We start from the raw sequence: 12369 nt of genomic DNA on the forward strand, positions 1-12369 counted from the left end.
GACCTGATTGAGTGCCTTAAAGCTGGTGGGCAAGGTGTGTCTATTTGATGTGGAGATGGATAGGCAACCACTGATGGATTGATTGAGGTGACATCACTTATGATGAAACCCTATCCATGTGTGCAAGGGTGACTGAAAGGATCAATATGTTCCCATAAGGATCATCCTTTGTTAGTTTGTTGCATTTGCTACCTGCAGTGCCTGCTATGGTTTTTGGCTCTGCCTCTTGCTGTCACAGTCTTTAAACACCTGGTCCAGAAAAGCCAGCGTCCCCTGATTGTTGAACCTCCAACTGGTCAGCCCGTTGCTGCTGTCTCCCAGCAATCTTCAGATTGTCAGGCCACTAGACTATAAGCTCCGTGAAGGCAGGGATTGTAACTACCAACTCTACTGTACTTTCCCAAGTGCTCAGAATAGTTTTCTGTGCATAGTAAACACTGAAGAAATACCACTGATTGACTTCTTTAAAATGGTTCTTCTGTTCCCCTTGCTTACAGTCCCTTCATTTCAGGTCTCCCGGATAAGAGAATTCTCTTCCACAGCCTATTCAGCAAAGGTTCATTGCATTGCTACAATACTGGTAAAATAACTGCATTCCAAGACCTTTTATTCTTGATCTTGTACTGCTATTTAATAATAATAATTATTATTATTATTACAATAATGATGGTATTTGTTGAGCGCTTACTATGTGCCAAGCACTGTTCTAAGCACTGGGGTAGATAATAATAATAATAGCATTTATTGCAAAGTAATCAGGTTGTCCCAAGTGGGGCTCACAGTCTTAATCCCCATTTTACAGATTGAGATAACTGAGGCACAGAGAAGTTAAGTGACTTGCCCAAAGTCACACAGCTAACAAGTGGAAGAGCCGGGATTAGAACCTATGATCTCTGACTCCCAAACCCCTGTTCTTTCCACTAAGCTGCTCACAAGCAGTCAGCTTACAAGGGGTTTTTTTCTGCCAATTTTTACAGATGTCAAATGTAAATAAACTGCTGCAAGGGCCTTCTTTCAAAAGCATCTTTAAGTATATGTAGATCCCTAGACTATGTGGGTATAGCCACACCAAGATTCTAACCAAACCTTTTTTGTTTAAGACACTGAGCAATAGTAATCTGAAAAACACTTGAAACCACAATTCTCCAGGTATTCCACAAAAGTAGACAGATAGGGTTTTCTTTCCCCAAGTCTGTACCACAGGGTGATTGAATTTAGAATGCATACATTGGTATCCTTCTTATTTGAAGAAGACATCCCTGTTGGTGAAATTTACCCATGAACTTCACCCACATATGACTGAGGAAACCAAGGTGAGAAATGCAGTTCCAGCCACACCAGTGCAGGCAAGCAGTTGATAATAATAATAGTAATGGTATTTATTAAGCTCTTACTATGTGCCAAGCACTCTTCTACGCACTGAGTTAGATACAAGGTAATCAGGTTGGACACAGTCCCTGTCCCATATGAGGCTCACACTCCTTATCCCCATTTTCCAGACAGTTTACTCTCGTTGTGCACTGTCAGTAACAGTGAATAATAATAATAATAATAATAATGGCATTTATTAAGCAGTATGTGCAAAGCACTGTTCTAAGCGCTGGGGAGGTTACAAGGTGATCCGGTTGTCCCACGGGGGGCTCACAGTCTTAATCCCCATTTTACAGATGAGGGAACTGAGGAAGAGAGAAGTGAAATGACCTGCCCAGAGTCACACAGCTGACAATTGGCGGAGCCAGGGTTTGAACCCATGACCTCTGACTCCAAAGCCCTGGCTCTTTCCACTGAGCCATGTTGCTTCTCTAATAATGACGGCATTTACTAAGTGCTTACTATATGCAAAGCGCTGTTCTAAGCGCTGGGGAGGTTACAAGGTGATCAGATTGTCCCAAAGAGGGCTCACAGTCAATCCCCATTTTACAAATGAGGTAACTGAGGCACAGAGCTTCGAAGGTGGGAAAGGTTAAGGTTTGGCGGACTGGGGTGGATACAGAGGTTCCGGGCTGGACTGTGAGCCCACTATTGGGTAGGGACTGTCTCTATATGTTGCCAACTTGTACTTCCCAAGCGCTTAGTACAGTGCTCTGCACACAGTAAGCGCTCAATAAATACGATTGATGAATAGCGGGAGCAACATGTCAGAAGAGGTGAGCTGAGAAGTGAGTACAGCTAAGGGGTGAGCCTGAGAAGAATGAAGGGTGTGAGTACGGGTAAAGAAAGCAGAGGTAATCTGCTTGATGTAGGAGGGGCTGGGCGGCCATAGGAGTAGCTGAGGAGCTGAGAGATGTGTTGAGTAAGCAAAGTTTCGGGAAAATGAACCAGGAAGCAGCTTTTAGTGTGTATCCGAGGCCAGTAAGGCTAGAGGTGGGGAGAGCGGTAGGGAGAGACAGTATATCACAGAGCAGGACCGACAAAAGTCTGTGGTGATGCCGGTCTGTACTGCTTGTTCAGGGATTCAACCTATACAGTTTATTTCGCATTCATTCTCTGCCTGGATCACTGGAAATATCGACAGCAGATAGAAGGAAATATCGATAGCACTACCTTTCGGGGGATTAGGGGTAGAATTATTGCTGTAGAAAAAAGTAATTGCAGGCATTTTAAAATATAAAAGTGTTCGGCATTTAAAAATTAGGTTGTCAAAAGAAAATGATTAGAACTTCACGCAATTAAAGAAATATACAGTTACTTAGTACTATTATTACTATCTGTACTATTACAGATTGCCCCTCTCAGTATCGCACCTGGAGAGTTTCCAGTACTTAACCAGTCTCAGCTACAGGAGGAAGAGTCAAGCAGAGGCCTACCCATTCCATTCCTAGGTCGGCCAGTGGCTAGCGAGTGGAAGGCAATCTGCTGCAAGTCAAAACTCACCCATGTTGGGCAGCAGCGGCATGGGCGAGAGTAGAGGGAGGAGACTCAAGTTTACTGTGCGGAAGGATCCACAACTGAGCTTCAAGGCGCCCACACTGTGAGAAGGAGGGAGAGAGAAGAGAAGCCTGCAAAAGAGACTGAAAAGGAGATATCATAGAGATAGGGAAACCAAGAGAATGCAGTGTCAGTGAAGTCAAGGTTAGATAATGTTTCCAGAAGAAGCGCCTAGTCCACAGCATAGAAAGCAACTGAGAGGTCTAAAAGGATTAGGATTGAATAGAGGCTATCATATTTGGCAAGAAGAAGGTCACTGGTGACCTTAGAAAGGCAGTCTCCATGGTGTGAAGGGGGTGGAAAACAGAGGGACTCAGGGAGAGAGTTGGAGGAGAGAAAACAGCCTGGCCCAGTGAAAGGAGAATGGGCCTGGGATTCAGAAGGACCAAGGTTCTAATTCTGGCTCCCCCACATGTCTGCTGTGTGACCTTGGGCAAGTCACGTTACTTCTCTGTGCCTCAGGTATGTCATTTGTAAAATGGTGATTAAGACTATGAGCCCCATGTGGAACATGGACTATGTCCAATCTGGTTAGTTTGCATCTATCTGTGCTACCAATTAGTAAGGTGTCTGGCACAAATAGCATAAAAAAGAGGAAGTGGAGACAGTGGGCTAAGACAACTCTCTCAAGGAGTTTGGAGAGGAACGGTAGGAGGGAGATGGGGCGACATCTGGAGGGATCCATGGTGTCAAGGGAAGGATTTTTTTATAATACGGGATTCGTGAGAGGGCTTGAAAACAGTGAGGAAGAAGCCATTCCTGTACAGTCTTTCAGTCCAATGAAATCATTCTCTCTAGGTCATCAATATCCTCCTTCTTGCCAAATCTAACAGCCTCTGCTCCCTCAGAATTCTCTTCAACCTCGTGGTTGAGAGCCAATATTGGGGACTACTCCCTTCTCTTGGAAACACAAAGCCTGATTGTTTTGACACTGTCCTCTCCTGGTTCTCCTCCTACCTCTCTGGCTGACCCTTCTCAGTGTCTTTCACCAACTCTTCCTCTTCCTAATTATCTGGGGGGAATCCCTCAAGACTCAGTTCTTTGTCCCCTTCTCCTCTCAATCGACAATCATTTCCCTGGAGAGTTCATCTGCTCCCATGGCTTCAACTACCACCTCCCTAAACTACCTTGCCTACGCTGACCTCCCTCCTTCTCTGCAATTTTACCCCTCATCCTGCTCCCAGGACATCTCTAGATAAGTATCTCACTAGCAACTCCAGGTCAGCATGGCTAAAGCTAAACTGCTCATCTTTCCTCCCAAAACCTCTCTTCCAACTAATTTTCCTATCACAGTTGACAATACCACCATCTTCACAATATTGCAAGTCTACAGACTTGGAATTATCTTTTTGACTCCACCCTTTCTCTCTAGCCCCATATTAAGTCTGTCACCAAATACTGTCAGTTCTTCACAACGTCTCCATAATCTGCCCCCTTCCTCTCTATCCAAACAGCCATCACACTGGTCCAGTTACTTGTCGTGTCCCAGCTTGACTACTGCATCAGCCTCCCATTAATCTCCCTGCCTCCAGCCTCTCCCCTATCAATCCATGCTTCACTCTGCTGCCTGGGTCATTTCTCTAAAACGTAATTCTGCATGTCTTCACAAGCTTTGAAAACCTCTTGTGTTTGCATATTCTTCTCCGCATCAAGTATAAACTCCTGAGAAAGAGCAAAGCCTAGTAGAAAGAGCACAGGCCTGATTCTGAATACTGGGTCTGCCACTTGTCGGTTGTGTGGCCTTGGGCAGGTCACTTCTCTATGCTTCAGTTTCCTCATCTGTTCTCCATCCTACTTAGACTGTGAATCCCAAGCAGGACAGGGGCTGTGTCCCATCTGCATACACTGTATCTATTCCAGCATTTAATACAGTGCATAGTATGCACTCAACAAATGCCGCAATCACTATTAACAGGCTTAAGGCATTCAGTCAGCTATCTCACTTCTGCTTATCCTTGCTCCTCTCTCACTACAACTCAACTTGCATGTTTCATACCTCTAAAAGCCAACTATTCTCTATGCCATTTCCCATTTCTCCCATTTCACACACACCCCCTTCTATCTAGAACTCCTCACCACTCCAGATCCAGCAGACCACTTTTCTCCTCCATCTTCAAGGCCCTTCTGAAATGACATTTCCTCCAGGAGGCCTTCCCTGATTAATCTCTAACCTTCTACCCTGTACCCCCCAACTAGCACTGTGACACTTTCACATCACCGAAAATACTCACCTCCTTACCTCACTCGATCGTATCCCATATATATAGTACATTTATGCATATATCACAATAATTAATATTATTAATATATTAATAATAATACATGCTCAGTCTGCATAAACACTCTGTATAAATGTACACATGCATAATAACAAATGATTATGGTATTTGTTAAGCGTTTACTATATTCCAGGCACCGTACTAATCGCTGGGGTGGATACAAGCAAATAAGGTGGGACACAGTCCCTGTCCCACGTGAGGCTCAAAGTCTCAACCCCCATTTTACAAGATGGGGTAACTGAAACCCAGAGAAGTGAAGTGACTTGCCCAAGGTCATGCAGCAGGCAAGTGGCGGATATATATGCATATATGTATACACAAACATTCTGTTACCTCCTCCTACTTGTAATGTTACAAGTATTTTAATGTCTTTTGCTGCCTGTAGATTGTAGGTTCCTTTACGGCAGAGCTCATGTCTATTAATTCAGTTGGACTATCTGAAGCAGTAAGTTCAATGTTACGCACTCAGTAGGTGCTCAATAAACACGGTTGGGTGTTTGATTGACATTAATGACTGCTTAGCAGACCTCCAGTTTGGTCTGAAGATATTGCCCATGGGTGCCCGACTGCAAAACATGCAACACCTCATTCAACACCCTAACCAACAGTCCAGCCAATTCCCTAGCCAGAACCCCATCCAACACCCCAGCCAACATCCTATCCAATGCCCAACCAATACTATCACCCCAACACCCCAAATCTATCTTGGGGCCTTATCATTACATGCAGACAGAACAAAGCACTAATTCACATTTTATATCCTAATCTTGGTATCAACGGAGTGAAGTAAGGGGTTTTGACCCAAAGTTACTCAGAAAGCAACTCTCCCTAACATCTCTATTCTCTAAGATGGGTGTTTGATGAAGTAAGTCTGTACGCTATAGGTTTTCTATGGTCTCCTGGTCCGCTACCTGGGATCAAATCAGGTTTATGACCCCAACTTCCTCTTTAAGGTGTGACTAGTTCATTAGTCACTGTGATGTGAAGTGAACCCCGCAACTGTGTGATTCATGGAAACGGTGGGAAAAAAGTGAATATGTCCCAATCAGGGCATGGAGTGATTTGCTGCACATATCACTGCTCCTATCCAATGTTCTGCGTCTCCTTTCCCAGACTATTCACTGATTCACTGGGGACATTGTGTAATTCCTCATGCTCCTTAGGCCTCAAATTTCTCCATCTGTAAAAACAATCCATCACAATGAGTCCTCAAATGCTTTAATATGCTCATGCACTGGGTGGGCGGTGGTGAAGTGAGAATGTTTCGTGTCAGTACAGATGTCACTAGCCATAGAAAAGATCAAAGGGACAGACCTGAAGGAAATCTTGGGGTTCCAAAAGTCAACTAGAGATTGAGCCAACTGGTGCAGTATTTTAAATAATAATAATAATGATGGCATTTATTAAGCACTTACCATGTGCAAAGTACTGTTCTAAGCACTGGAGAGGTTACAAGGCAATCGAGTTGTCCTACAGGAGTCTCACAGTCTTAATCCCCATTTTACAGATGAGGGAACTGAGGCAAAGAGAACTTAAGTGACTTGCCCAAAGTCACACAGCTGACAATTAGTAGAGCCAGGATTCGAACCCATGACCTCTGACTCCAAAGCCTGTGCTTATTGAGCTACGCTGCTTCTCTAAAGAAAACTGAAAGTCCTGATGGCACCAACACTGTACTTCTCTGGTATGGTAATGCCCTCACCGCAGAAGCCCTGTGTCACTGGCCGGGCGTGGGAAAGCCTGGGGACGTTTCATGAATGAGTAACGATCTCTCATGGGCTGCTTTTTTAGTATATTGATGAGACTGAATGATATGTCTGTTTTCTAGAGCTCTGATAGCCCCACTGTTTGCTTTGTTTCTGGAAAACATTGTCTCTCCCGGTTCTCACCTTCCTGCCCTGACAGGAGCTCATGGATTGGAATAGCCCTGGACAGACTGGATGCCACCTGATGGACCCAGGCACCTCAGGTCCCAGAAGTGTAGACCACCGACACTGCCCCAGGACCCGGAAGACTCCCACCTGGGATTAGGAATGTTCTAAGGAACACCCAGGTTGGGTGCAGATTAAGATTGATCAGGGACCATGTCTCTTAATTTTACCGTACTCTTCCAAGCACTTAGTACAGTTTTTCACACACAGTAGGACCCCAGTTTGGCATTCCATACCTAGTAGGAGCTCAGTAAATGCTGCTGATGAACAAGCGGTCTGTACGCAGCCCATGGAGTGCCATAGTCCATTCTGATAAATTGCTGCCTGCCTTCCTCTGGTCTCTCCACATGGGCTTCCCAATCTCCTGGGGCACGGAGAAGCATCCAGGGACTCATGAAACCAGCCCTCAGTTTACCAGCCTCCTTTTACCAGCACAGAACATAGCCCATGGGTATCTGTCGTCTGAATGAGGAAGAGCAGTTCGCGACCCTTCCTATAGAGCTTCTCATGCATTCATCAACCCCACTGTCATCAAGAACACATGTTTCTTCTTCTGCAATTTAAGTTGATTTCTTTTTTCTTTCTTTTTTTTAATTTAGTTCACTGGCGTCGTTTCTTTTCACCTCTAGCCTGGCCTCTGGCATTTGAGCAAAAGAGCGTTTTCAGCACAGGGTGTAACTACTTTCCACTTCATGCTACCTTAATGTCAGAGTCACACACCCTAATTTCACTAAATCGTGGACGTTTGCGCCACTCTCCCAAGTCAACTCAGATTAGTCTATTTCTCTGCTTATCCAGGGCAGGATTCTGCCTACGTGTTAGTTGTGCTGATGGGTATTATCCTAGAGTCCATGGCCTAGGGTATATGGAATATGTACTGCCATCAAAAGGGGCCTCTCCCTCATCTCCCCATTGCTGAGTAATAAATACCCCTGCTTCACTCACATCTTCAGCCTCTGACTCTGATGCATTGCAACACTTTCTTCTTTCCCAGACTCGGGACTCCCACTAAAGCAGAAAATTCCCTCCATTAACTGAGGAATCTAGGAAAGATAGCTGGGTTTTGCTAAATTATGACTTCTTTCTTAGATTCCCTAGGTCCTGCCTTGAAGCAAAACCATCTCCCCTTTCCCTCCTCAAAGCTGGATGAAAAGAATTCAGCAACCTCATTTAGAACACGGTCTGGAATCACTTAAATTATGCAGAGTCCTTTCTTCCCGACTATCATAATCACGTTAGAGGAACACACCCTACCTCGGCCCCGGGGGCACACAGCCTTCTGCATGAGTGGCCAAGATCCCAGTGTGAGCAGAGATCGGAAGAATGAGTGAAAATGGCCACTGTACTGACAAAGGATGGGTGGGTTTCTGGTAAGAAGTTGAAAGAAAAGACTGAAACTCCTGATGCTTGCCTAAAGAAAAGACTTGATATTTTTCAAATATCACCTGTACAGGACAGTACAGGTGGAAAATGGAGTTCTAATTATCCAGGGAGTCTATGATTTCAGCAAATGAATCCTCACCCTATGCCTGCTTGCAACACAGCTTGCACACATTTTCCTGCAATTGCCTTTTCATTGTAAATTGTGTTCAGTTTTGTGGGTGTACCTAGTCTTGTGCAATAGAGCATAATTAATGGAAGAAAGGACATATGTTTTTTCTCAGGGAAATGATTTGTTGCAGTTGATATTTAACCCAATCGCAGGCTCTTCCCCCTCTGGGCAGAGCTCGTTCACACCCTTGTTTTGAGGGTTTCCATTGAAGTGTATTGTACTACATTACGTGTACAGTACATCCAGTGCACACAGTAAGTGATCATTAAATACCATTGATTGAAGTTTGTTCAGAGTAACGGAGCCCAAAGCATTATGGACTTTGGATCATGGAATTTTGATTTGTTGTTTATTTAAAAGCCAAATCTTTAACTAAAGTTTGCATTTGTGGGGAATAAAAGTGTCCCAGAGGCCAAGAACCCTATGCTAGCAGGGTATAGCAGGAGGGGAATGGAAGCAGAAGCTTCTTCCATCGTCAGAGTCCTTGGCATCTTTTAGCCTGTGGTGAAAGTGATCAGATTCAAGGTACAGCATCCGTGCAACTTGCAGAGGGTTTTGGCGGGCTTCCCTCCCTTCTCTCTTATGCCTCCTTTTCTCTTATACGCAGTCTCTGAGTGGCTGATCTCCTCTCTGAGGAGAGCATGTGGACCCACACACCAAAGAGTAGAGAAGACTCCACCCTCATCCCAGCCAGAGAAGGAACTTGAAGGAGATGGTGACAATACTTCAGTGGTCTCCTTACACTCCTTCCCCCATTGAGAAAGACGCTCTATGCCCATCTGCCTTGCTGACAGGCTCAGACATGATTCTCACTTCAATGCTTGACAAAGTTCCCACTACAGGCAGGGCCATGAAGAATGGGACTACTACCAGAGATCATGATATGTCAGCTCAGAGCTACAGACAAGGAGTCACTTTCAGAAGGCCCTTCCTCAACAAATGGCACCCCAGGAAAATGCCAGAGAGTTTCAAGTTGCTACTTTCAACACCCCCTTCAAGTAGAATAGGGAGAGAACTGATTGGGAAGACGTTAACTATGTATTGCTGCTCTCCATTGCTGGCAAGGGACTACCCAGAGTCCTCTGGGATTGGCTCCAAAGAACACCATTTACCACTCCCTTACAGAATCACAGGGTAGCTTCAGGTCACAGCAGGGCCCAGGAGTCATGATTTTTGCCATATAGATACAGAAGAAAGGCAGAGAATGATACCAAGGCCTCTAGGTAGGGTTTAGAAACCAAAGAACATTTGCTGCTCTCAGTACTCTTGGTCTTTGGCAACTACTGGAAATGTTTGTCAGCCCTGGGCAGTCCACATTGACCAGTGATGCAAGGATAGGTAAGGTGGTAGGAACAGAATCAAGAAGGCACAAACGTGGCATCAGGATTCAGACCAAACTGAAGGCATTTGGAGAAACTGTATGAAACCTGGACCTACAATAGATACCACATCTTATCTCTTCACAACAACTCCAGAATCTGAACTGCTGCTCTAACGGTCCACAGCACTTGTCAGAGCCAAGTTTGTTTATTATATCAGCCTCCTCGCTGATTTCCCTGCCTTCCATTCTCCCCTCTCCAGTCCATATCCATACTTCTCTCTGCTGTCTGAATCAGTTTTCTAAAATAACATTTTCACCCATCTCCCCACCCTTCAAAAACCTCCAAAGGTTGGCCTCCCTCTCTACATCAAGCAGAAACATCTGACCACAGGTTTTAAGGCAGTCATTCAGTTCTCTCCCTTTTACTTATCCTTGCTCTTCTCCCACTACAACCAAGGCAGAACACTTCACTCCTCTAGTGACAACCTAGTCACTCTGAGACACTCTTTTTCTGTCTCACTCTCATCTCTTACTGCCGACCTCTCAAGCCCTCCCTCCAGCCTAAAACTCCCTCCCCACTGATATCTGACAGACCACCTTTTTATCCATCTTCAAAGCCCTCCTAAAAAAATCACCTCCCCTCCAGGAAGCCTTCCCTGGTTAATTTCTCATCTCGTCTTCCTATTTCCCTCTCTGCTGTGTCACCTCTGCATTTAAGTCCTTATCCACTAATCATCTAGGAATTCACCCCAGCCCCTCCCCTCAACAGCACTTTTGTACCTACTTTGCTATTTCCCCAGTCGGTAACTAATTTAATGTCTGTCTCACCTCCTACGTGAGACAATTTCCTTGAGGCCAGGTATCATGTCTAAAAGCTCCATTGTACTCTCTCAACTGCTAAGAATATGCCTTCGATAACTATCATTGATTGATTGGAACAGTTTCCCCAACCTCGCTTCCCACAAAATTCTCAACATTGAGTCACCAAAAGATCAAAAAAGTAAGGCCCTGAATGTGGACTTTAGAGCCAAAACCCCAAACAGCATTGCAGTAGTGAGCTGGAAGACAGCAGGATCAACCTGACATCAAACAGAAACTTCTTTCCATCAGCTTTAAAGCACTTAATCAGCTCGCCCCAACCTACCTCACCTCACTGATCTTCCACTATAGCCAAGCCTATACACTCCACTCCTCTAGTGTTAGCTTACTCACTGTGACCTGATCTCCTCTCTCTCGCCACCAATCCCTTTCCCAGGTGCTTCCCCTAGCCTGGAATTCCCTCCCCATCTATATACAACAGACCATAACTCTCCCCACCTTCAAATCATTATTAAAGTCACATTTCTTCTAAGAGGCCTTCCCCGATGAAGCTCTCTTTACCCTGGTTCGCTCTCCCTTCTATGTCATCTATGCACTTGGATCTGTAACCTTTGGGCATTTGATATCCATCCCACCTTCAGCTCCATAGCACTTATGTACATACCTTTAAATTATACATTATCAATTATTTATTTATATGAATATCTCTCTATCCCTCTAGACTGTAAACTGGGTGTGGTCATCGCCCCTACGGGTCCTTTTATTCATCCCCTTCCCAGACCCACAGAACTTATGTACATACCTGCAATTTATTTATTTATATTAATGTCTGTCTCCCCCTCTAGACTGTAAGCTCTTTGTAGGCAGGGAATGTGTCTATTTACTGTTATATTGTACTCTCCCAAGTGCTCAGTACAGTGTTCTGTAAACAGTAAGTGATTAATAAATATGATTAAGTGAATGAATGGGTGAGAGAGAAGAAGTAGGGGTGCTTGGAGCTTCAGAAGGGAGTTAAAGGTCTAGGAATAATTGGTGGCATAATGAGCCTGAATCAAGGGAAGAGAAATAATGTAGCTAACTAAGCAGAAGAAATGTCAGGGTCATAATGAAGATGAATTTGAAGTGGCAGATATCAGTCCCATGCCTTGATTTCCACCAGCAGTGCCCTGCAACGTGAGCACAAGAGTGGAGGAATCAAACTGGGGAGGTGTTCCTGGGCTACAAGTTGATGGGGTCAGTTTGACATAATGTTGAGAGGGTGAAGGAACTGAGCTCAGTGGAAAGGTCAGTGTTGAGTTTTGATGAAAATTGTGGTTATTTTCGAAGTTATTGCTACCATTTACCGGTTGGTCAGTTCCACGAAGGGTGGGTGTGAATCTTCTTTGGGCTCCCAGTTGCATCTAGGTGGCTCTTTTCCAGGACATCAGGAAGGTTTTCATGGTGGACATCTCCCTTATAATAATAATGATAGCATTTGTTAAGTGCTTACTATATGCCAAGCACTGTTCTTATTCATTCATTCAATAGTATTTATTAAGC

The 12369-nt window shown here is 44.6% G+C and overlaps 1 non-coding gene across 1 annotated transcript; it reads left to right on the forward strand.

The window, feature by feature from the left end:
* The first annotated feature begins 2726 nt into the window (after window positions 1–2726).
* Window positions 2727–2864, forward strand: LOC119932715. The gene has a single exon (XR_005452455.1). It is a non-coding gene; the product is annotated as a small nucleolar RNA SNORA7 (small nucleolar RNA).
* Window positions 2865–12369: the final 9505 nt, after the last annotated feature.

Source organism: Tachyglossus aculeatus, chromosome 9 (assembly GCF_015852505.1).
Source record: "Tachyglossus aculeatus isolate mTacAcu1 chromosome 9, mTacAcu1.pri, whole genome shotgun sequence".
Classification (NCBI taxonomy): Eukaryota; Metazoa; Chordata; class Mammalia; order Monotremata; family Tachyglossidae; genus Tachyglossus; species Tachyglossus aculeatus.